The sequence below is a fragment of the Melanerpes formicivorus genome, unplaced genomic scaffold, assembly GCF_026170545.1.
Source record: "Melanerpes formicivorus ecotype bairdi unplaced genomic scaffold, bMelFor1.0.p_v2 SCAF_80, whole genome shotgun sequence".
Lineage (NCBI taxonomy): Eukaryota > Metazoa > Chordata > Aves > Piciformes > Picidae > Melanerpes > Melanerpes formicivorus.
This window is the reverse complement of record NW_027142432.1, coordinates 337,442-359,825: the sequence shown is the minus strand read 5'-3', so window position 1 is coordinate 359,825 and position 22,384 is coordinate 337,442. Positions and strand designations below refer to the sequence as shown.

The following is a 22,384-nucleotide window of genomic DNA, read 5'->3' as shown; positions in this document are numbered from 1 at the left end:
CCCCTCCCCCACTGCTTTTCCAATCAGTTTCAACTCTAAATTCTAGAACTCATTTGGTTCCTCTGAAGTGCCCAGGCACAAACGTTCTGCAGAGGTGGTTCCACCAACCCAATACTGCTGCCTGTGAATAGAAACTAAATCCCCTGCTGCATAGTTTGTATATCAATAGACTACCAATATATCTATTCATTGATATCCTTGCTGCTCATTCCTGAGGGCATATCTACAACACTCCTGTAGGGAAAAAGAAGCCTACAAGGAAAGCAGCTGATCCTGCAAAGGACCAGGAGGGATCAGGGTCCCCATGGGAACAAGAGAAAGAACCAGGGCTGCTGGCTTGGTTCTTATCTCTGACTTTGGAAGATGGCCAAGGACAAACAGTGGATGAAACAAGCAGCAGGCCCCAGCAAGGCAAAGGAAATCTCTGCTCCTCTGTCCAGGCCTGTGTTTCAGCTGTGAAGGAACTGTCCCAGGAGTTCCATCAGCTCCAGAAGAAGTTTTTATTCCCCACCTGTACAGTCCTGTGTTTCAGCCATAAGGAGCAGCTGCTCCCCTGTCCAAGGGAGAGAATCTGGGAGGCACACAGCACAGCACACACTGTGCTTTACCTGTGTGACCATGGGGAGGATGTGAGGAAGTGGAAGGGAAAACCCTATCCAGTCCTGGCTGCAGGAGTCTGTGACTTACAAGGGAATTGTCCCCCCAGAGATGCTGCCTCAGTTTCCAGTGGGAAATGGCCTAAGAATAGCAGGGAAGCTGAAACTGCTTCTGGTCCTCCTGAAGGGACTCCCAAAGCATCTTCATGAGATGCAAGGGACCCCAGGCAGCATTAGAGGGGCTCTGCCTCCAACCAGATGGAAGGGAGAGACAAATTGGTTTTTTGGACTGTACAGAACCAATGGCCTGGCAAGTTGAAGCCATGAGAGGATAAAGCTTTAGTAGATACAGGTGCCCAGAGTGCTCTGACACCATCAAACCATGAGGGGTGGAACCCATCTGTGTTTCTGGTGTGAACAGGAGGATCCCCACACCTGGATGTGTTGGAAGCTGAGTACTGGGATGCAAGCCACAGTTTGCTTTCACTTGGAGGCATGGAAGGAGTCACTGGACTCGATTGCCCCAGAGCTGGAAACACAGCCCCAGCATTTGCAGCATTTGGACTGGGCATGGACTGATCCAGACTGTGCTGGAACAGAGTGGAGCTGCAGAGCACCTGCAGTGAGCAGCCCTCTGGGTACTGCAAAGTGACCTCCTGTGGAGTGAGAAAGGACAGTGCCTGAGGTGTGCTGCTGATTGCTGCTGGGCATGGTGCAGATGGCACAGAATGAGGGCTTGGGAATATCAAAGGTTAAGCTGGAAATTTGCTGCCATTAATCCACACCATCCTGCCTCATGCCACCTTCACAGGGACAGTGCTGGCTGGAGCAAAGTACTACAGGTCTTGAAGTTCAGATGGCAACATGAGAGGCTTCCTGTTCTGTTTGCTGCTGTTGGGTTCTGGCTATCAGGTGCTGGCTCTTTGCTGAGGGGGAGGGCTGCAGGGGTTTAACTCCTGGCTGCTGCTGCTGACTGCTGTGCTTCTTTCTGCAAACAGCCTCAGGTCAGTGTGCATTATGGGATCTCATTTGGATTCAACTCTTTTGATCTTATCTCAAGTCCTTATCCCAGCCCAGAGGGCTTTTTGGTTCCTCTGTGTGCTATTTTTTGCTTCCTTCTGTTTTGGAGGGGAACAGGCAGCTTAACCTCTTCTCAGCTCTTCAACCTGTTCCAGCACCAGAGTGGAAAGCCAACAGAAGCTTTCTGAGTTCTTCCAAAGATCTCCATGAGCTTCCCCCTACACCCTCCAAAGATCCCAAAAGTCAGTTCCAGGACCATCCTAATTCCAAACACCTAAGATCACCTGAAAGCCCCTGCAGAATGCCTCTGAGATGCCACTCAAGACTCCTCTGAGAACCTCATTTCCCCTTCCTGAACTGGGCACACAGCTCCGCCCCATCCCTTGGGAGCAAATGCAACCAAAATTTGAGCATTGAGGCAGGGATATCTGAAATAAAAGCAAACAGACAGGATTTGGGTAACTTTTGGGTTTTATTGAGACAATTGGTCAATGCACAGAAGATTTCTTACCCCAGGGAGACACAAAGCATTGGGGAAGAACCAGACAGACCCTGGGGAAGAACCAGACAGACCGTGGCAAAGCCCTGCCCAGCTCTACTGGGAGCTCCAGCTGTGCCGACTCAGCACTGTAATTGTTCTCACTAGCAATAATTGGTGTTCAGAAGGGCAAGAGGTGTTGGTTGCTGCTGGTGTCCCCAGTCCCTGAGAAGTGCAAAGGAAAAAGGGATGATTTTGGTGCTGGAAAGACCCTCTCAGAGCGGGTCACGATTACCCAACAGATTCTGGGTGAATTTATGCCTCCCCTCCAATGCAGGCTGCTGTCTGGTGTGGGTGCAGCGGTGCTTGCTGAGGGATCGCTTCTCGCTGAAGCTCTTGACACAGTTAGCACAGGTGAAAGGTTTCTCACCGGTGTGGGTGCGGTGGTGGCGAATGAGAGTGCTCCTATGCCTGAAGGCCTGGCCGCACGCAGCACAGCTGAACGACTTCTCGCCAGTGTGCACACCACGGTGCTCTGTGAGAGCTCGCTTGTTGGTGAAGGTCTTGCCGCAGTCAGTACAGCTGTATGGCTTCTCACCATTATGGATGAGTTGGTGCCGGATGTATCGATTACTCGTGGTGAAACACTTGCCACACTCAGCACAGGGGAACAGATGCTCTCCAGTGTGGATGCGGCGATGGATGGTGAGAGTGGAGTTACGTTTGAAGTTCTTGCCGCAGTCCCTGCAGGTAAAGGCCTTCTCACTGGTGTGGGTGAGGTGGTGTTGCCTAAGATGAGAGAGCTGTCTGAAGCGCTTGACACAGCTGTCACAAGAGAAGGGCTTCTCTCCAGTGTGAGTGAGGCAGTGCTGGGTGAGTTGGCCGCGCAGGGTAAAGCGCTGACCGCAGTCAACACAGGTGAACGGTTTCTGTCCAGTGTGGGTGCGGCGGTGCTGGGTGAGATTGCCGCGCTGGGTGAAGCGCTGACCGCAGTCGACACAGATGAACGGTTTCTCTCCAGTGTGGGTGAGGCAGTGCCGGGCGAGATGGCCGCGCCGGGTGAAGCTCCGGCCGCAGTCAGCACAGGTGAAAGGTTTCTCTCCAGTGTGGGTGCGGCGGTGCTGGAGGAGATGAGAGTTCCAGCGGAACCTCTTGCCACAGTCACCACAAACGAAGGGCCGGGAGCCAGGTTGTGGGCAGAGGTGCTTCACTAGCTCTGACCTACCTGGGAAGCTCTGCCCACACTCAGAGCACTGATTCAGATCTTTGGGTGATACTGAGGGACCTGCTCTGGCTTCATCCTCCTCCATACATTCCTACCCCTCATCCTGCTCACCTTCATCATCATTATCCTCCTCTTCATAGTTGTCATTCTCAGTATCATCCTCCATCTTCTCCTCTTTTTCCTCCTCATCCTCCTCTACCTTGGCACTGCACATTGGCTTCTCCAACTTGATCTCTGGGTGCTGCTTCTTGCCTGGGTCCTTCTGTGAGGCCATACTGTGGGAAGGAGGGGTCACAGCTCTGCAATAGGGAAGATGGAAGCACCTGAGCCCAGGACCTCAAACCCTCAGATCCTGACTGGGTCATGACACCCCCTGACTCCCAACACCCAGCTGGAGAAGAGAATGCAGAGGGGACCTCAAACCTTCAGTTTCTGCCACAGTATGGGCACAGACCTCCAATACCTGTGCTGAGACCCCAGGTTCCTGTGTTCAGTGCCCTGAGGTACCCTGGGGCTTACAAGTGGTCTTGTCCCACTCTCCTCGAGCCTGGTGGCATTGGCAGGGTGGTTCCTGGCCCAGCTCTGTCCTTTGGTCTCCCCTTGCTCAGACAATGGAGGCAGCAGCACTGAACAAGGAACACCAAACCACCTCCAACCTTCTCCCAGCACTCTCCAGATCCCAACCCCCAAACATCATCTCCTGCTCACAACTCACCCCCAGCAGCCTGGAGCATTCCTCAACTCCCACAACACCTGATGTGCCTCAAGCTCCTGGAAAGGTGAAATATGCTGCACAGGAGGAGGTGGAGGAGGTTGGGAGCTGCCCTGGGGGCTGGGGTCCTGCTGTTAACCCACTCTGGGTTTCTTACCTGTTGGGCTGCTCCAAGGGACAGATCTGCAAACTCTGCTCTTCCACAGCACACACGACTCAGCCCCTGCCAGAGAGAAGCAAAGGGCTCAGAGGAGAGCACTGATCTGCAAGGGATGACTCAGCACTGCCCAGGACCAGGCAGCACAGCTCAGCCTTGCTGGGGGCAGCTCCCAAGCCCAGCAGCACAGCCACAGCACACAGCCAGGGCTGATCAAGATGGGAGGCCTCAGCAAGTACAGACTCAGCTCCTTGCCCAGCACACAGCTGCAGGCCAGCACCACAACACAGCTGCCTCCACACAGCCTCTCCCAGGCCTTGCCTAAAGCTTCCTCACACTGCCTGCCCAGGCCTCTGCTGCCTGCAGCTGCATTTGACAGCAGATCATGCTCTGGCCACAGCTCTCCTCCCTGGCCCTGTCCACACCACACCCACTCTGTGCTCAGCTCTGTCCTTAACACACCTCTCTGCTGCCCACTCCCCAAGAGAAGATCACAGCAGCCCTCAGGACACACACAAAGGGAGCTTCATGCTTTCTGGAGGTGCATCAAAGGGGGAAGGGACTTGGGCAGCTTCTTGCTAAACCTCTTCAGTCCTCACTGGGATGCTGGAGGAGTCTCTGGCTCCTGCCCAAGCCTCACACCTCCAGCACCCTTCACACACCTGCAGCCCAAAGAGACTCAGTGGAAAGGGTTTGGCTTCCTTCTCTCCCTGACCATTTCTCTCAGCTTGCTCTTTGCAGTTCCCTGGAGCTGCCACTCCACAGCCCCAAGAGAAAATGAGGTTGGATGGGAGGGCACAGTGCCCATGGGCTGCTGTTCATCTCCCAGCTGACACAGGCAGAGCTGCAGCACAATTCACTCCTTTCACCTCCTCAAATGCTGCCAGATTCTGCCATTCCCTGCACACTCATTTGGCACCTGGGCCCTGCATCCTCTCCTCTTTTTGGGGGGATGAGGCCTAATTCCTGCCTGGCCACTCCCAGGCCCTTCCCTCAGTCCCAGCACATCCATGGCCCTGCTGCCTTGGCTGTCCCATGGCCCTGGGTCCCCCACTTCCACTGCAACTGCCGCTGGAAGGGTGGAGTGGGAAATGCTGTGGCTGAGGAAGCATCTAAGGAACTGGGCTGGAAGCAGCAGCACAAGAATGGAAGGGGCCTGAGACTAAAGGCTGGGATCAGCTGGAGGGCTGAAACAACAGCACCAAGCCAAGGGGGGGTTACAGATGAGGGCTGGGGAGGGACCCTGCAGACACCTCAGGCAGCAACTGATGAGAGCAAGGGGGACAGAGAGGGAGTGAGACCTCAGGTGACTGCTGCCATGGGGGATGGCTGGGCTGTGTGGCTAGGAGCCCTGAGTGCCTGCTTGGGCCATGCTGCATGTCAGGAGGGGTCAGGGGACTGTCCTGAGCCAGGCAGGGTTTGGGGCTTTGAACTTCTGGGGTCAGCTGCTGCCAGCACCATTGGAGGTAGGAGCCAGGCAGAGCCACACAGCTGCTGAACTAAGCCCTCCCACCCCCTGCAGCCTTCACCCTCCATCTCTCCATCTAGTGCTCCATCTCCACTCACTTGCTACCTTCTCAGAGTCCCCAGGGTCCTACAACATCAGCAGGGCTGATCTACACAGCCCAAGAGAAATCCCTGGATGAGAGCATGCAGGAGAATCCCTGTGGTGGGTGGAAGGCACTGGGATGTCTTACACCAGAGAGTAGAGACCTCCAGAAGGGACAGCAGAGTCCAGAGGGACACCACAAAGTGTCATCTAGCTTACTTCATTCCCACAAGGCCTGCACCCACTCTCTACAAAGGAACAGCACAGGATCTCCAACCTCCTTTGCCCTTCCTCTCTGCTCCCAGCAATATCTTCTGGGATCTCTCTCTGCAGAGGAGCTTTGAGGCCTTGGCAATGCTGCCAACTGCAGCCTGCAGCAGCCTGGCTCACCTGGGAGCTGCCTACCAGAATCTGTAACTGCAGCTCTTGGGGATGGGGGGAGGAGAGGCAGAGAGGCATGGGGGAGGGGGAAGGCATTTGGGGCCTGGGGTTCTGGCCTGCTTTGGTGGAAGGTTTGGCCTGGGAGGTTTGTTGGGTCCCGTGGCCCAGGCACACTATGGATTGTTGTGGATTGGATGCTTTGCACTGTAGGATGCAGCTCTGAACAGCACAGCCATGGAAACTGCCCAATTCCATCCAACCCTCTGGCCACAGCTTGGCATCAACTCCTTTCACAAGGCTCAAAGAGAGCCTCTCTGCCTCCTGAAACCTAAGGCAATACCCTGCAGAACAAGGTGGAGGAGCTCAAGGGGACAAGCTGCAGAGGGGGCCCAGGGCAACCTCCTGAGCTTCAACAAGAGCAAGGGCAGGGTCCTGCCCCTGGCCTGGCACAATCCTCACAATCAGGACAGGCTGGGGGAGGAGGGGATAGGAAGCAGCCCTGCAGAAAACCACTGGGGGGTGCTGCTGGACAAGAAGCTGGACAGGAACAGACAGGGGGAGCCTGCAGCCCACAAAGCCAAGGGCAGCCTGGGCTGCACCAAAAGCAGCAGGGCCAAAGATGGACAGAGGCCATCCTGGCACTTGGCTCTGCTGAGACTCCACCTGCAGCACTGCAGCCAGCTCTGGAGCCTTCGACACAGGAAGGACATGGACCTGATGGAGAGGGCCCAGAGGAGGGACACAAAAATGATCAGGGGCTTGGAGCAGCTCTGCTACCAGGACAGGCTGAGGGAGCTGGGGGGTGTTCAGCCTGGAGAGGAGAAGACTCTGGGGAGACCTAGGAGTGACCTTCTGGTACCTGAAGGGGACTACAAGAAGGCTGCAGAGGGAATCTTTGAAGCCATTGCCTCTGGTCCTGTCCCTGCAGGCTTTGCAAACTAGAGCAGAGCAGATTGAGATTGGAGGTGAGGAAAAAGTTCTGCACCAGGAGCCTGCTGGAACACTGCAACAGGTTGCCCAGGGAGGGGCTTGAGGTCCCAGCCCTGCAGATGTTCAAGGTCAGACTGGACAGGGCTCTGGGCAACCTGAGCTAGTGCAGGATGTCCCTGCTGACTGCAGAGGGGCTTGGACTGCAGCACCTTTGCAGCTCCCTCCCAACCCAAACCACTCTAGGATTCTAGGAGTCTAAGGGCAGCCTCCAGGGAGAGCAGGAAAAAGATGAGGCAGAGGAGGACAAGGAAGAGGACAAGGAGGAGGAGAACCAAAATCCCTTCCTAACTCCTCCACAACTCTGCCAAATTCCTGGAAAGCTCTTCCAGCTCTGCAGAGTTCATTCTGAAGAGAGCTGAGGGAGTTGCTAGGCTCAGGGATGTCTTGCACACTCTGCACAAATGCTCCAGAAGCTTTCCAAGTGCCCTCAAAACCAGCAGCACAGCTCTGCTGCCACACAATGCCAGGCTGCAAGGGACCCCAAGGCTCAGCTGCTCCAACCTTGCCAGCTGACACTGGACTGGAAAGGAGCTGGCCCAGCCCCCTGCCAAGCTGAGCCTTCCAACTCTGCCCTGCAGGGGAATCCACCACTGCCCTGGGGAGAGGATTCCAATGGCTGACTGGCAGGGAAAAGCTTTTGCCTCTGCAGGGCACTGTGACACTTCAGCTCAACTCTTGCACCTCAGAGCCATCCCCTAAGCTCAAGAACCAGTTCCCAAGCCCAGAGCCTGACCCCCGAGCTCAAGAAGCAGCCCCCGAGCCCAGAGCCAGACCCTGAGCCCAGCACCAGCCCCTGAGCTCGAGAACCAGCAGTGAACATCAGAACCACTTCCCAAGCTCAAGTACCAAGCCCAAAGCTCAGTGCCAGCCCCCAAGCTCACACTCAAATCTAACATGCAGACTCAGCTCCTGGGCTCAGAGTGAGGAACTAAGCTCAGAACCACTTCCCAAGCTCAACAACCAGACCCCAAGCTCAGCACCAGCCCCTCAGCTTGAGAACCAGCAATTAAGGTCAGAAACCCTTCCCAAGTTCAAAGCCAGCTCCCAAGCTCAGCGCCAGCAACTAAGGTCACAACCACTTCCCAAGCTCGAGAACCCATCTCCAAGCTCAGTGGCAGCCCCAGAGATTAAAAACCATCCCCTGAGCCCAGAGCCAGCCCCCCAAACCCAAGAAGCAGCCCTGAGCTCAGGGAACAAGCTCCTGAGCTCAGACCCAGACCCCAAGCTCTCGAACCAGCAAGCAAAGTTAGAACTACTTCCCAAGCTCAAGAACCAACCCCCAAGCCCAGAGCCTGACCCCTGAACCCAAAACCAGCAAGTAAGGTCAGAACCAATTTCCTTAGCTCAAGAACCACTTCCCAAGCTCAGAACCAGCCTTCAAGCCCAGCACCAGCCTGCAACCTCAACAGCCAGCAACTAAGGTCAGAACCACTTCCCAGCTCAAGAACCAGCCCCCAAGCTCAAGAGCCAGCAACTAAGGTCAGAACAACTTCTCAAGATCAAGAACCAGCCCACCAGCCCCCAAGCTCACACTCAAATCTAACATGCAGACTCAGCTCCTGGGCTCAGAGCCAGCAACTAAGCTCAGATCCACTTCCTAAGCTTGACAGCCAGCTCCTGAGCTCAGTGCCAGCCCCCAAGCTTGAGAACCAGCACCTAAGGTCAGAACTACTTCCCAAGCTCAGAACTAGCCCCTGAGCTCTAGAGCCAGCCACTAAGGGCAGAAGCACTTCCCAAGCTCAAAAAATCAGCCCCTGAGCCTAGAGCCAGCCCCTGAACTCAAGAACAAGCTCCTGAGCTCAGACCCAGACACTGAGCCCAGAACCACTTCCCGACCTCAGAGCCAACCTTGAGCTCTAGAACCAGCAACTAAGGTCAGAACCATGTCCCAAGCTCAAGAACCAAGCCCCAAGCCCAGAACCACTTCCCAAGCTCAACAACCAGGCCCCAATCTCAGACCTAGTCCCCAAGCCCAGAACCAGCAGCTAGGTCAGAACCTCTTCCCAAGTTCAGAGCCAGCCCCGAGCTCAAAAGCCAGGCCCTGAGGCCCGGAGCCAGACCCTAAGCTCCAGAACCATCAACTAAGATCAGAACCACTTCCCAAGCTCAAGAACCAGCTCCCAAGCTCAGACCCAGCCCCCGAGCCCAAGAGCCTGCCACTAAGGACAGAACCACTTCCCAAGCCCAGAGCCAGCCCCCAAGCTCAAGAGCCAGCAGCTAAGATCAGAACCACTTCCCAAGCTCAAGAACTAGCACCCAAGATCAGACCCAGACCCCAAGCCCAGAACCACTTCCTGAGCCCAGCACCAGTACCCCTAGCTCAAGAACCCAAGCTCACACTCAAATCAAAAGTGCAGACTCAGCTCCCAGGCTCAGAGCCAGCAACTAAGGTCAGAACTCATTCCCAAGGTCAGAGCCTGCCCCCAAGCTCAAAAAGCAGCAGCTGAGCCCAGAACCACTTCCCTAGCCCAGAGCCAGCCCCCAAGCCCAAGAACCAGCAACTAAGGTCAGAACCACTTCTCGAGCTTAACAACCAGACCCCGAGCTCACACTCAAATAAAAAGTGCAGACTCAGCTCCCAGGCTCAGACTCAGCTCCCAAGCTCAGGAATCATCAGCCAACAACACACCCAGCCCCCAAGCTCAGACCCACACCCAAGCTCAAGACCCAGCTCCCAAGCTCAGACCCACACCCAAGCTCAAGACCCAGCTCCCAAGCTCTTGGGGGCACCAGAGCTGCACACAGCACTCCAGCAGCTCCAAAGTTCAGAACAGGTCCTCAAGGTCAGGCCCAGATCAAAAGTGCAGACCCAGATCCCAAGCTCAGATGCAGCTCCCAAGCTAAGAACCAGCAAACAAGCTCACCCCCAGCCCCCAGGCTCAGAGCCAATTTCACAACTTTGCTTATTTCAAGTTCCCTTCATTGCACTTCTGCTAAGTGTCCAAATTCAAGCAGTCAGAGAATGCTTTGGGCTGGAAGGGACCCCAAAGAGCAGACAGCTCCAACCCCCTGCCATGCCCACAGACACCTTCCACCACACCAGGCTGCTCAAGCCCTCATCCAACCTCACCCTCAGCACCTCCAGGGAGGGGGCAGCCAGCACCTCCCTGGACAACCTGCTCCAGGCTCTCACCACCCCCACTCCAAACTATTGCCTCCCAAGCCCCACTCCAAATCTGCTCTCCTCAACCTTCAATCCACTCCCCCTCAGCCCATCACTCCCAGCCCCTCACAGAAGTCCCTCCCCAGCTCTCCTGCAGCCCCCTGCACCTACTACAAGGCTGCTCCAACCTCTCCCCACAGCATTCTCCTCTCCAGCCTCAACAGACACAACTCTCACAGCTAACCCCCACAGGGGAGCTGCCACAGCCCTCCCACCACCCCCAGGGCCTCCTCTGCACCCCCTCCAGCAGCTCAACCTCCTGCCACTCTTGGGGGCACCACAGCTGCACACAGCACTCCAGCTGGCAGCACACAATGCTGCCAGCACAAAAACCATTGCAGCAAAAGCCTCAACCTGTGCTCAGCTGCCAAAACCAAAGGGACCTCAACTTGGCCACAAGAGAAAGGACCAAACTGAGCCAAGACACTGATCCAACACCCAAGGCTGCACAAAACAACCATCAGCAGAAGCTCCTCCTGCCCTGAGCCTTTCTGTGCTCAGGAGGCCTGCAGAGAAACTGAGAATCACTCTGCAAGCCCCCAGGGAATCTTTGTGCCTCAAGAGCTTGCAGAGCACAGAGGCCTTGGATGCCACCACCCCCAGCACAGCCAAACCGCCCCACAGCTGACACCAGCCCCAGGCGCTCCCAAGCTCAGGCTCAGCACAGCACCCACGCCTGACACCCCCACGGCACCCAGCACACAGCCTGCCCACAGCTCCCCCCCGCGCCTGGCCCTCAGCCCAGCCGCTGCCCTTCAGCACAGCAGCCGCCCGGCACCTGCCAGCTACCACACTGCCCACAGACACACACAGCAGGTGCAGCTCCAGCACCATCCACACACACATGCAGCATAAAGAGCCTCAGCTGGAAGGGCTTTTTGTTGCCTTCTCTCCCTGCCCCTTTCTCTCTGCAGTTCTCCTGGAGCTGCCACCCCACATCCCCAATGTGAGGATGAGGTTGGATGGGAGGGCACAGTGCCCAGGGGCTGCTGCTCATCTCCCAGCTGCCACATGCAGAGCTGCAGCACAATTCACTCCTTTGGTCCCCTGCAGTGCTGCCAGGTTCTGGCACTTCCTGCACACACAGCTTCCAGCTGGGCACTGGAGCCCTTCCCCTTTGGTGGGGGACAAGGCCTAACTCCTGCCTGACCACCCCCAGGCCCTTCCCTCATTCCCAGCCCATCCCTGGCCCTGGAGTCTTTGCTGTCCTGTGGCCCTGGGAGGGGAAAATAAATGTGGTGGCTGAAGAGGCCTCTAAGGGACCTGGGCTGGAAGCAGGAGCACAAGAATGGAAGGGCCCCGAGGCTAAAGGCTGGGATCAGCTGGAGGGCTCAAGCCAAGGGAAAGGCTTACAGAGGAGGGGTGGGGAGGGACCCTGCAGCCCCCTCACACAGCAGCTGATGAAGGGGAGGACAGGGAGGGAGTGAGAGCTCAGGTGACTCCTGCCCTGGGGTGTGGGGTGAGGTGTAAGGAGTGGTCTGGAGAGCATCATCTGCCTCATCCCTGACATCAGGAACCAGGACACAGCCAGGGAATAGCCTGGGCACAGCCAAAGCATAACCTGGGCACTGCCTGGGCACAGCCAAAGCATAACCTGGGCACTGCCTGGGCACAGCCTGGGTACAGCCAAAGCATAACTTGGGCACAGCCTGGGTGCAGCCAGGGCATAGCCTGGGCTCCCCCCTGAGCCTAGCCCACAGCCCAGGCACTGCCCTTTAGCACAGCAGCTGCCAGCAAAAAGGCTCCAACCCCCCAGAGCCCCCCGCAGAGAAGCCTCTGCTGCAGCCCAGCCCCCACGCTGCCCACGACCCCTGCTGGCCACAGCAGCCCCCACAAGGCAGCAGCGAGCAGGGAGGGTAAGGGAGAGCGGGAGGAATGGGTGCCTGCAGGGCACCAATGGTTCCTGCTGCGACACAGCAGTAACCAGAGGGAGTCTGCAGCTGGCCGAGCAGGGGGATTCAGCAGCACAAGGAACCCCACCGAGCCCCCACCTCAACCCCACCCGCGGCCCCGCAACCGCACAGACCCCTCCCAGAACAGCACAGACGATGCCCAGCGACCCTGCACACCTCTGCCCTAGCCCACGACCACCCCCTCCACACGCCACAGACCCCTACAGCTGCACAGAGGTCCACACAGTCACAACGTCCCCCTCCCCCAACCGCATGGACCCCAAGCGCCAAGCGTGCAGAGCTCCCCCGGACCCCACAAACCCACCCCCACCCCGTACCCCACGGATCTCCCCCGGATCCCACGGACCCCCAACCAATTCCCCCTAGATCCCCGCAAAGGCTCCCCCGCCGCAGCCCCACCGACCCCTGCCCCACAAACCCTGCTCCAAACCAAGCGACCCTCCCGACCCCTCGCAGCCCCGCAGAGAGCATTCCCTGATCCCCACCCCACGATCCCCAACTCAGCCCCACAGACTCCCTCACCCCACCTCGACCCCGGGACAAGAGCGAAGCAGAGCAGCAGAAGGAGGAAGAGCTCAGCGCACAGGGAGCCGCCGGCCCCGGCAGGCTGCTGGCGAGCAGAGAGCGCTGGGAGGGAGACCCCGGCCCGGCCCCTCCGGCTGCTGCGGCCACGTGGGACGGGGAGCGGAAGCAGGGAGCACTCTCGAACGGAAGCCCCGCCCACGGCCGGGCAGCCGCAGCCAATGAGAGGCGGCGGGAGCGCGGCAGCTCCTCCCCCTGGGCGCTGCCGAGGCCCAGCCAGGAGCTGCCCCTGCCGGCCGCGGCCGCCGAAACAGCCCAACCACGCCTCCAAGTCTCAGCAGGGAACCGCCCCTGCCGGCCGCGGGCACCACTGTGGCTGCCTCCTGGCAAGAGGCTGCGGAGCGCTGGAGCAGTGCCTGGGCTGTGCGCGCTGACATCGCTGTCGCGATAGAGCTGCGGGGTCGAGAGGTGTGGCGGGGCGGGAGGGGCTGCGGGGCCGGGGAGCGCTGGGGGCGGCTATGGCTCAGGGACCTATTTGTGTCTCTGCCCTGCACCAGCGCTCTGGGCTCCTCCAAACCCCTCCTCAAGCTTCCTCCTGCGGCCCCAAGTCCTCTCTCTCCAGCCTGCAGTCAGAACTTTCTTCCTGAGCTGCCTTCAGCTCACAGCCTAAGGGAAAAAAAGCTCAAAGCCAACCTGAGACCAAACCAATCTGAGTGCAACCCGAGAGAGGCTGCTGCGAGGGTTGGAGGCAGCCCCAAGATGTTCCGCAGCAGGCAGTGGGAACCTGGGGACTCCAAGACAAAGGCAGGAAGGAAAACCTCAAGGCTGAGCTCCGCACGCCCCGCGCAGCGCCGGGGCCCAGCAGCTCAACGCTCCCCGGCTCTCAGCATACCCCGGGGCCCGCCCAGACCCTTCCCCGCTCCGCTGCCGCCGCCCGCAGCGCTCCGGCACCGCTGCCGCTCCCTTGGGCACTGCTGTTGGCTCTCTCGGCTCTGGGGGGAGTTGTACAGCTCAGAGAGAGGTGAAGCTGATCCACAGCCATCGATATCCCCACGGAGCCCTTTGCGTCGCCCCAGCACACTCCCACCCCCAGTGCCAGTGCCAGCCCCGCCTGGTGCTGAGTGCGGGCAGCAGGGCTGGGATGAGAGTTGCACTCTGGACCCCGTCCCTCCCGGCCGCTCTCCGACACCTCACCGCCCCCCCCCATTGCTGTCCCAATGCACATCCTGCACAGCACAGACTGCAAACAGCCAAGAGCTTCAGGAGCCAACCCCGGGGCCCCCAGCACCGCCGGCACCCCCCTGCCCCTGGCCCAAGCCAAACAGAACAATTCCTCACCCTCCCCAAGCCTGCCCCAGCCCCACGGAGCCCCCTGCCCCCCGCGCCCCTCCCGACCCCCAACTCCACACACGCCCCCGGCAGCCCCACGCAGCCAGAGCCTTCCCCGCTGCGCTGCCGCCGCCCTCAGCGCTCCCCGGCCCCCCTCAGCCCCTCCCGCCCCGCCGCAGCTCACCAGCCGGCAGCTGCCGCTCGCCCGCCAGCACCTCCGGCACTTCTCCCGCGCTCCGGCCCCGCTGCCGCTCCCCACGGGGCAGCAACAATGGCGGCCGCGGCCGGCAGGGGCAGCTCCTGGCTGGGCCTCGGCAGCGCCCAGGGGGAGGAGCTGCCGCGCTCCCGCCGCCTCTCATTGGCTGCGGCTGCCCGGCCGTGGGCGGGGCTTCGTCTGCGGCCCCAGCCCCCGCCTGGGCTGGGCTGCAACGTGGGCGGTTCGGGGCCTCCATTGCATCGCTCTCTGCTCGCCCAGGCCGCTAGGAGGCTGCAGGGGACGGCAGTCGGCAGCTGCCTCTGCTTCGAGCTCTTCGTCCTTCCTCTTCCTCCTGCTGTGCGCCCCTTTGGCCTGGGCTGTGGGGTAGGTGTGGGCAGGCGCGGGGCAGAGTGGGGGCTGCTGGGGTGGGGATCCCTTGGGGCTTGGGGGAGCGGCTGGTGGGGTTGGCATTGGGGTGCCGTGGGGCTGAGGGCTGTGTCCTGGAGCTGGGCTTGAGGAGGTCACTTAGGGAAAGACAGACAAGAGACTCAGTAAGTTTCTTGTATCATGCTTCTGTTCTGGCGCCTGACACAGGTAGAATCATTTCAAAAGAGCTGTGTGCCTTCAGAGAGCTTTGGGCAAACTTTTATACAGGAAGTTATCTGTCTATAATGACAGAGGTCCAGATGCTTCCTATCTATGCACAGGTTATCTAGCTAAAAACAGCAGAAGTACACATATCATGCAGGTGTCCTTTATCTTATACAAAAGATCATCTTGTCCAAGACTAACAGAAGAGAATCACTGACAAATCCTGTTACTCCTTATCTACCCAAAGGCTGTCTGCCAACCCCTCTCCCCCTCCCTGCATTCCAGCATTTCAGCTAACAAGCAGAAAGTTCTTATCAACTCTGTTATTCTGTTAATGAGACTTTTCTGTTCATCACTATCCTCTCCCTTCCCATCCTCTCCCATCCTCTTCTGTCCTATCCCTCCCCCGCAAACCAAGAGAGCCAACAGCTGCCACCCACCCTGGGGAGAGATGAGGAAGCAGAGGGGAGGAGCTGGCTGTGCATTCTGCTTCTAGTGCAGCTGCAGGGATTATGGGATGGCAGAACAATTCACCATGTCCTGTGCCCACCCTCTGGGCACTGCCCAGCCCCTTGCTGCTCTCTGGCACTGCTGGAGGAATCTTCTCTCTGGTCCTCAGCCCACAGCAAAATACTATTGACCAAAGGAGCTCCTCAGCTCTGGCACAGTGCCAGGGTCAGGGCATGGCTGACCTGCACCTGAAAGGTCTTCTCCAGCCACAGGCACTCTGTGATTCTTACTCCTTTAGGCTGGGAAGGGCCAGGCCTGGAAAACATCCAGGTGGCTGTCAAGAAGGTGGTGCCAGGCTCTCTGGAATGGTGTCCTGGGACAGGACAAGGGGCAATGGATACAGGCTGGGACACAGCAAGCTCCACCTCACCATGAGGAGAAACTTCTTGGCTGGAAGGGTGCTGGAGCCCTGCAGCAGGCTGCCCAGAGAGGCCCTGCAGTGCCCCTTGCCGGAGAGCTTCCAGAGCCAGCCGGATGCGTTCCTGTGGGACCTGCCCCAGGGGATCCTGCTCTGGCAGGGGGATTGAACCTCCTCTCCAGAGCTCCTTTCCAGCCCCTACCATCCCAGCAGTCTATGATGCAATGACCCCAAGCTGTCTGACACCAAGCTGTGTGGTGCAGCAGACAGGCTGGAGGGAAGGGATCCATCCAGAGGGACCTGGACAGGCTGGAGAGGTGGGCACAAGCCAACCTCAGGAGGTTCAACAAGAGCAAGGGCAGGGTCCTGCATCTGGGTCGAGGCAATCCCAGGCACAAATCCAGGCTGGGCAGTGACTGGCTGGAAAGCAGCCCTGAGGAGAGAGACTTGGGGGTGCTGGGGGAGGAGAAGCTCACCAGGAGCTCTCAGTGTGCACTTGCAGCCCGCAAAGCCAATCAGATCCTGGGCTGCAGCAGGAGAAGTGTGGCCAGCAGGGCAAGGGAGGTGATCCTCCCCCTCTGCTCAGCTCTGGGGAGACCCCACCTGGAGTACTGCCTCCAGTTCTGGAGCCCCTATTACAAGAGGGATCTGGAGGGGCTGGAAGGTGTCCAGAGCAGGGCCAGGAGGATGAGCAGAGGGCTGGAGCACCTCTCCTGTGAGGACAGACTGAAGGAGTTGGGGCTGTTCAGTCTGGAGAAGAGAAGGCTCCGAGGTGACCTCATTGTGGCCTTCCAGTATCTGAAGGGGGCTACAGGAAGGCTGGGGAGGGACTGCTCAGGATCTCAGGGAGTGATAGGACTAGGGGGAATGGAATGAAGCTGGAGGTGGGGAGATTCAGGCTGGAGGTGAGGAGGAAGTTCTTCCCCATGAGAGTGGTGAAGCCCTGGAATGGGTTGTCCAGGGAGGTGGTTGGGGCCCTGTCCCTGGAGGTGTTTAAGCCCAGGCTGGATGAGGCTCTGGCCAGGCTGATCTAGTGTGGGGTGTCCCTGCCCATGGCAGGGGGGCTGGAACTAGATGATCCTTGTGGCCCCTTCCAACCCTGACTGATTCTATGATACTATGATGCTATGACCACAGCCATGGGCTGGACCTAGTCAGTGCTGAGCAGCAGATATTTGTCTCCCTCACCTCCCTGCCAAGGCAAAGCACAGAGCTCCCAGAACCGATTCTATGATTGCTCATGGAAACATTTGAAACCCAGGGTGGCTAGAACTCAACTGGAGTTTTAATGCTCACCTTAGTGTTTGTTAGGTGTGTTCTTGTTGGTTTGGGTTTTTTTCCCCCTGGTCTGTATTTTCTAAGCCTTTCAATGTTCACTAGACAAACCCTGATGGTGGTGGCACTGCAGGTGATTTCTGACTGCATCTTCTGCCACATAAACAGCAAGCAATTAAAGAGTGAGCAAGGTGCAGACAACATGAAGTGGGAGTGTTGATGTGCTGCAGGGTAGGAAGACTCTGCAGAGAGGTCTGGATAGGTTGGGCTGCTGGGCTAAGGTCAGTTCCAGAAGGTTTCATAAGGCCAAGCACTGGCTCTTGTGCTAGCATCACAACAACCCCATGAAGGCTGCAGGCTTGGGGCAGCGTGGCTGGAAACTGCCCAGCAGAAAAGGGCCTGGGGGTGTTGGTAGACAGCCAGCTGAGCATGAGCCAGTGTGCACCCAGATGGTTAGGAAGACCTCCACCATCCTGGCCTGGATCAGAAGGGCTGTGAGCAGCAGGAAGTGATTGTCTCTCTGGCCCCAGCACTGGGGAGACTGCATCTCAAGTGCTGTGTTTGGCTTTGGGCATCACAGTATGAGAAAGTCACTGAGGTGCTGGAGCAGGGAGAGAGAAGGGCAGCAAAGCTGGTGAGGAGATTGGAGAGCAGGTCTGGTGAGGAGAGGCTGAGGGACCTGGGATTGCTTATTCTGAAGAGGAGAAGGATGAGAGGAGACTTCATTGATCTTTACATGTACCTGAAAGGAGATCAGAGTGAGGCCAATATTGGCCTCTTCTCCCAAGTAACCAATGACAGGACAAGAGGAAATGCCCTGAAATTGTACCAGGGGAGACTTAGGTTGGAGAGGAGGAAAAATTTCTTTGCTTCAAGAGTGCTCAGGCATTGGAGCAGGCTGCCCAGGGGGGTGGGAGAGTCACTGTCCCTGGATGTATTCAAGAAATGAGTAGAGGTGGCACTCTGGGACATGGTCTGGTGGTCATGAAGATGTGGGTAGAAGGTTGGACTTGATGATCTTGGAGGTCTTTTCCAACCTTAGTGAGTCTGTCTGTGAAACCCTGTGGCAAACCAGCAGCACTCAGGGGCTGAGAACACAACTCCCACTGGGATCCATCCCCAGGGCTCAAGTCTCCTCCTAAGGCAGCTCTGAACCCTCAGCTGCAGTTCAAAGGCTCTGCTTCAAGCAGGGCAATGTTCCTCCTGCCAACAGCTGCCAGCTGAATTTGGGGTTTTCCCAACCCAAACTCTTCTCTGATTGGATCAACTCTGCCAGGAGCAGCAGGTTCCACAGTCCTGATGCTTCTCATCTCAAACTCCCTAAGTTCTATAGCTGCAGCTCAGGGGAGCTGACAGCTTTGTGCCTCTGGATTCCTGTTTCAGCACTTTGAGAAGATTTTAACATTTCCCAAACTATTAGAACCTCCTAAACCTCCCTAAAGATGCTTTAAATGCTCTGTTTGAAGACTTGAGGATTTGAAGGAGTTTTCTTGGGCACTCAAAATGCTTTGTAAAAAATTTCTTAAACATGATCCAAAAATAGCTTCAAAAGGAAGGAAGAGGGGCTGGAAATTATCCACAGAGCTTCAGGAAATGATTAAAAGTGCCAAAACGAACCCAAACCAATTCCAGAACCTCATCCCCATGGCTGCCAAGCTCCTGCAAACTGATTCTGCAGAGCTCTCAGCCAGGCTCTGGCTTCTTGCAGTCTTCAACATCCTTCAGAAATGCTGCAAAAGGCTGAAAACTGCCGGAAAAGTCCTCAGCACCTGCTGGAAACTCTGGAAGGTGACAGAAAAGCTCTTCCCGAGCCGTTCAGATCCCCTGGAGCTGCCCCAAGCCCCCTCGGGAGACATCGAAATCTCTTTGCAAGAGTTTGGGAGAGGCTGGGAGGAGGTTTTGGGTTCCCAACCCCGCAGAGAATCCTCAGCGAAAAAAATCCTCCGGAGCTCCTGGAAACCTCTGCGCAACCTTTCCGAGCTGAGCCAAAGCTCCTGGGAGCTGTGCGCAGCTGCTGGGTCAGAGCTGTTGCGGAGCTGCTGTGCCCCAGCCCTGCCCCCGCAGCGCAGCTCAGCCCAGACGGCGCCGCCCTGGCTGAGAGCTGCACCTCCCGGCATGCCCCGCGCGGAGCCAGGGCCGCAGCTCCCCGCTGGGACTTGGAGGCGTGGTTGGGGTAATCCGGCATCTCTGATTGGCTGCGGCTGCCCGGCCGTGGGCGGGGCTTCCTCTGCGGCCCCAGCCCCCGCCTGGGCTGGGCTGCAACGTGGGCGGTTCGGGGCCTCCATTGCATCGCTCTCTGCTCGCCCAGGCTGCCAGGAGGCTGCAGGGGACGGCAGTCGGCAGCTGCCTCTGCTCCGAGCTCTTCCTCCTTCCTCTTCCTGCTGCTGTGCGCCCCTTTGGCCTGGGCTGTGGGGTAGGTGTGGGCAGGCGCGGGGCAGAGTTGGGGCTGCTAGGGTGGGGATCCCTTGGGGCTTGGGGGAGCGGCTCGTGGGGTTGGCATTGGGATGGCCTGGGGCTGAGGGCTGTGTCGTGGAGCTGGGCTTGAGGAGGGCTCGGTGAGGTGTGGGGCTGGTGTGGGTGGGGCTGTGGGGGGAGGTTGTTGGGGGCTGTGGAGTTGTGGGGGCGTGTGTGAGGTTGGGTGGGGGCTTGGGGTCGGAGAGGGGCGTGTGAGGGGCTGGTGAGGAGCCCGTGGGGCTGTGTGGGTTTGGTGGTAGGAGTTGGTGGTGGTGAGGGAGGCTGTGTGTGGGTGTGGTGTGAGTCGGGGTGGTGAGGCTTGGAGTGGGGAGTGGTGGGGTGGTGCGAGGGGGTGGGTGCGGTTGTGGGGAGCTGTGTGTGGGTCTGGGTCGGGGTGGGTGTGTTTGGGGGTTCGTTGTGGTGCTGTGCTGCTGCCTCCCCCTGGTGGGGGCAGCTGCAGGCCCCCTTTGGCTGCTGCTGTGTTGCAGGCGGAGCCATTGGTGGGCTGCAGGGGCTGTCCCTGGCCCTGTGTCCCTGTGTCCCTGTGCTGGGGGCTGGGCTGGCAGCAGAGCTGAGGTGGCAGCGGCGCTGTGGGGGCTGCTGTGTGCAGGAGAGGTGGTGGTGAGCGTGGGGTGTGGCTTGCAGCAGAGGCTGCTGTGGGGGTGTGTGGGGGAGCCCTGGGGGTTTGGAGGCTTTGTGCTGGCAGGTGCCGGGCGGCTGCTGTGCTGAAGGGCAGCGGCTGGGCTGAGGGCCAGGCGCGGGGGGGAGCTGTGGGCAGGCTGTGTGCTGGGTGCCGTGGGGGTGTCAGGCGTGGGTGCTGTGCTGAGCCTGAGCTTGGGAGCGCCTGGGGCTGGTGTCAGCTGTGGGGCGGTTTGGCTGTGCTGGGGGTGGTGGCATCCAAGGCCTCTGTGCTCTGCAAGCTCTTGAGGCACAAAGATTCCCTGGGGGGTTGCAGAGTGGTTCTCAGTTTCTCTGCAGGCCTCCTGAGCACAGAAAGGCTCAGGGCAGGAGGAGCTTTTGCTGTGTGGCTGCAGGCTGAGAGCTGTGCAGAGCTTTTATCAGCTGTGCTGGCAGGAAGCATGGTCAGAAGCAGACTGCTGTGCTGCAGCTGCTCTGCCCCTGGGGAAATGCTTGCTGGCAGGCAGCCAAATGAGGCTGAGCTGTTGAGTGTCTGCCTGTGGCTGAGGAACTGCATTGAATTGGACTGAAAGGTTTGGCTTGGGCTGGGGGCAGCCTGTTGTTGATGGTTTTGGTGGTGAGAAGTCCTGCAGCTTCCTTGGAGGAGCTTCAGCAGCAGACAAAGCAATTCCCTTGCTTCTCTTTGCTGTGCAATGAGCTGGGAAGGGAAGGAAATGATTGCTGCAAGTGAGCAAAGCAATTGCAGTGCTCTGCAAGTCTCAGCACTGCTGTGTCCAGCAGGGCCAGGGCAGGGATTGTCCTCCTGTCCTGGGCCCTGGGGATGCCACCCCTGGAATGCTGGGGTGAGTTTTGTGCCCCTGACTCGAAGAAGGACTTTGAGGGTCTGGAGCAGGTGCAGAGAAGGGCAATAAAGGTGGGGAAGGGTCTGGAGAGCAGGGCTGGTGAGGAGCAGGTGAGGGAGCTGTGGGTGTTTAGTGTGGAGAAGAGGAGGCTGAGGGGAGTCCTCCTTGGCCTCTGGAGATCCCTGCAAGGAGGCTGCAGTGAGGTGGGGGTTGGGCTCTTTTGCCTAGTCTTAGGCGCTAGGAGGAGAGCAATTGGCCTGAAATTGTGTCAGGGGAGGCTCAGGTTGGAGAGGAGGAGGAATGAGTTTGGTGCCAGAGTGGTCAGGGCCTGGCAGAGGCTGCCCAGGGAGGCAGTGGAGTGGCCATGGCTGGAGGTGTTGCAGCAAGGTGTGGCCATGGGGCCATGGTTTGGTGTCCCTGGTGGTGTTGGGGCTGGCAGTTGGCCTGAGTGCTGAGAGAGGTCTTTTGCAGGCCAGGCAATTGTGTGGCTGTGTGAGGAAGCTGCCCCAGAGCAAATGCATCTTAGGTGCTGGAGGTGCTGGGAAGAATGGGAAATGGGAGAGTCCTGTGGAGAGGGGAAAGGTTTGGGTTTTGCCTCTGGGCTCATAGTCTGCCCTTGGAAGTGCCTGGGATTCTTGCAAGCAGTGCTGTCAGCTGGAGCCTTTTGGGGTTAGTTGGTGGTGTGCTGAGAGGGCCCAAGGGAGGTGAGGCTTGGGAAGAGAAGTGGTGAGCAGGAAGCTTGTTGGGTTGTGGGTGGCCAAGGGGTGTGGGTGTGTCTGAGAGGTGTGGAGTGCAGGAGAGCCTTCAAGGCCTTGTGGTGTTGCTGGAGCTGTGGGCTGAGGAAGTGCTGCTGCCAGGCAAGGGCTTGAAGAAGGTTGAAAGTCAAGTGGTGTGGATGGCTTGGTGTGGGGAAGTGTTTGGCTTCTTGTGGGCAAGTGAAGCTTTCCTTGTGCAGGAGGAGAGTGAGAGCCTGGGCTTTGCAATCCCTGGGGCCCTGGAGCCCTTCTGGAGTGGTTTTCTTCTGCAGAGCTTTGCAGCCCAGCTGCAGGTGTGCTGTTGCTGGAAGCTGTTGCTGGTTGTTTTGTGCAGCCTTGGGTGTTGGATCACTGTCTTGGCTGAGTTTGGTCCTTCCTCTTGTGGCCAAGTTGAGGTCCCTTTGGTTTTGGCAGCTGAGCACAGCTTGAGGCTTTTGCTGCAATGGTTTTTGTGCTGGCAGCATTGTGTGCTGCCAGCTGGAGTGCTGTGTGCAGCTGTGGTGCCCCCAAGAGGGGCAGGAGGTTGAGCTGTTGGAGGGGGTGTGCAGGAGGTCATGGGGGTGGTGGGAGGGCTGTGGCAGCTCCCCTGTGGGGGTGGTCTGCGAGTCTTGTGTCTGTGGAGGGTGGAGAGGAGAAGGCTGTGGGGAGAGGTTGGAGCAGCCTTGTGGTAGCTGTTGGGGTCTGCAGGGGAGCTGTGGAGGGACTTTGGTGAGGGGCTGGGAGTGATGG

The 22,384-nt window shown here is 58.4% G+C and overlaps 1 protein-coding gene across 1 annotated transcript in view; it reads left to right on the top strand.

Annotated features, from left to right (window-relative positions):
* LOC137454421 (zinc finger protein 850-like) overlaps window positions 1–22,384 on the top strand; it is a 345,652-nt gene that overhangs the window by 59,780 nt on the left and 263,488 nt on the right. The window lies entirely within an intron of this gene.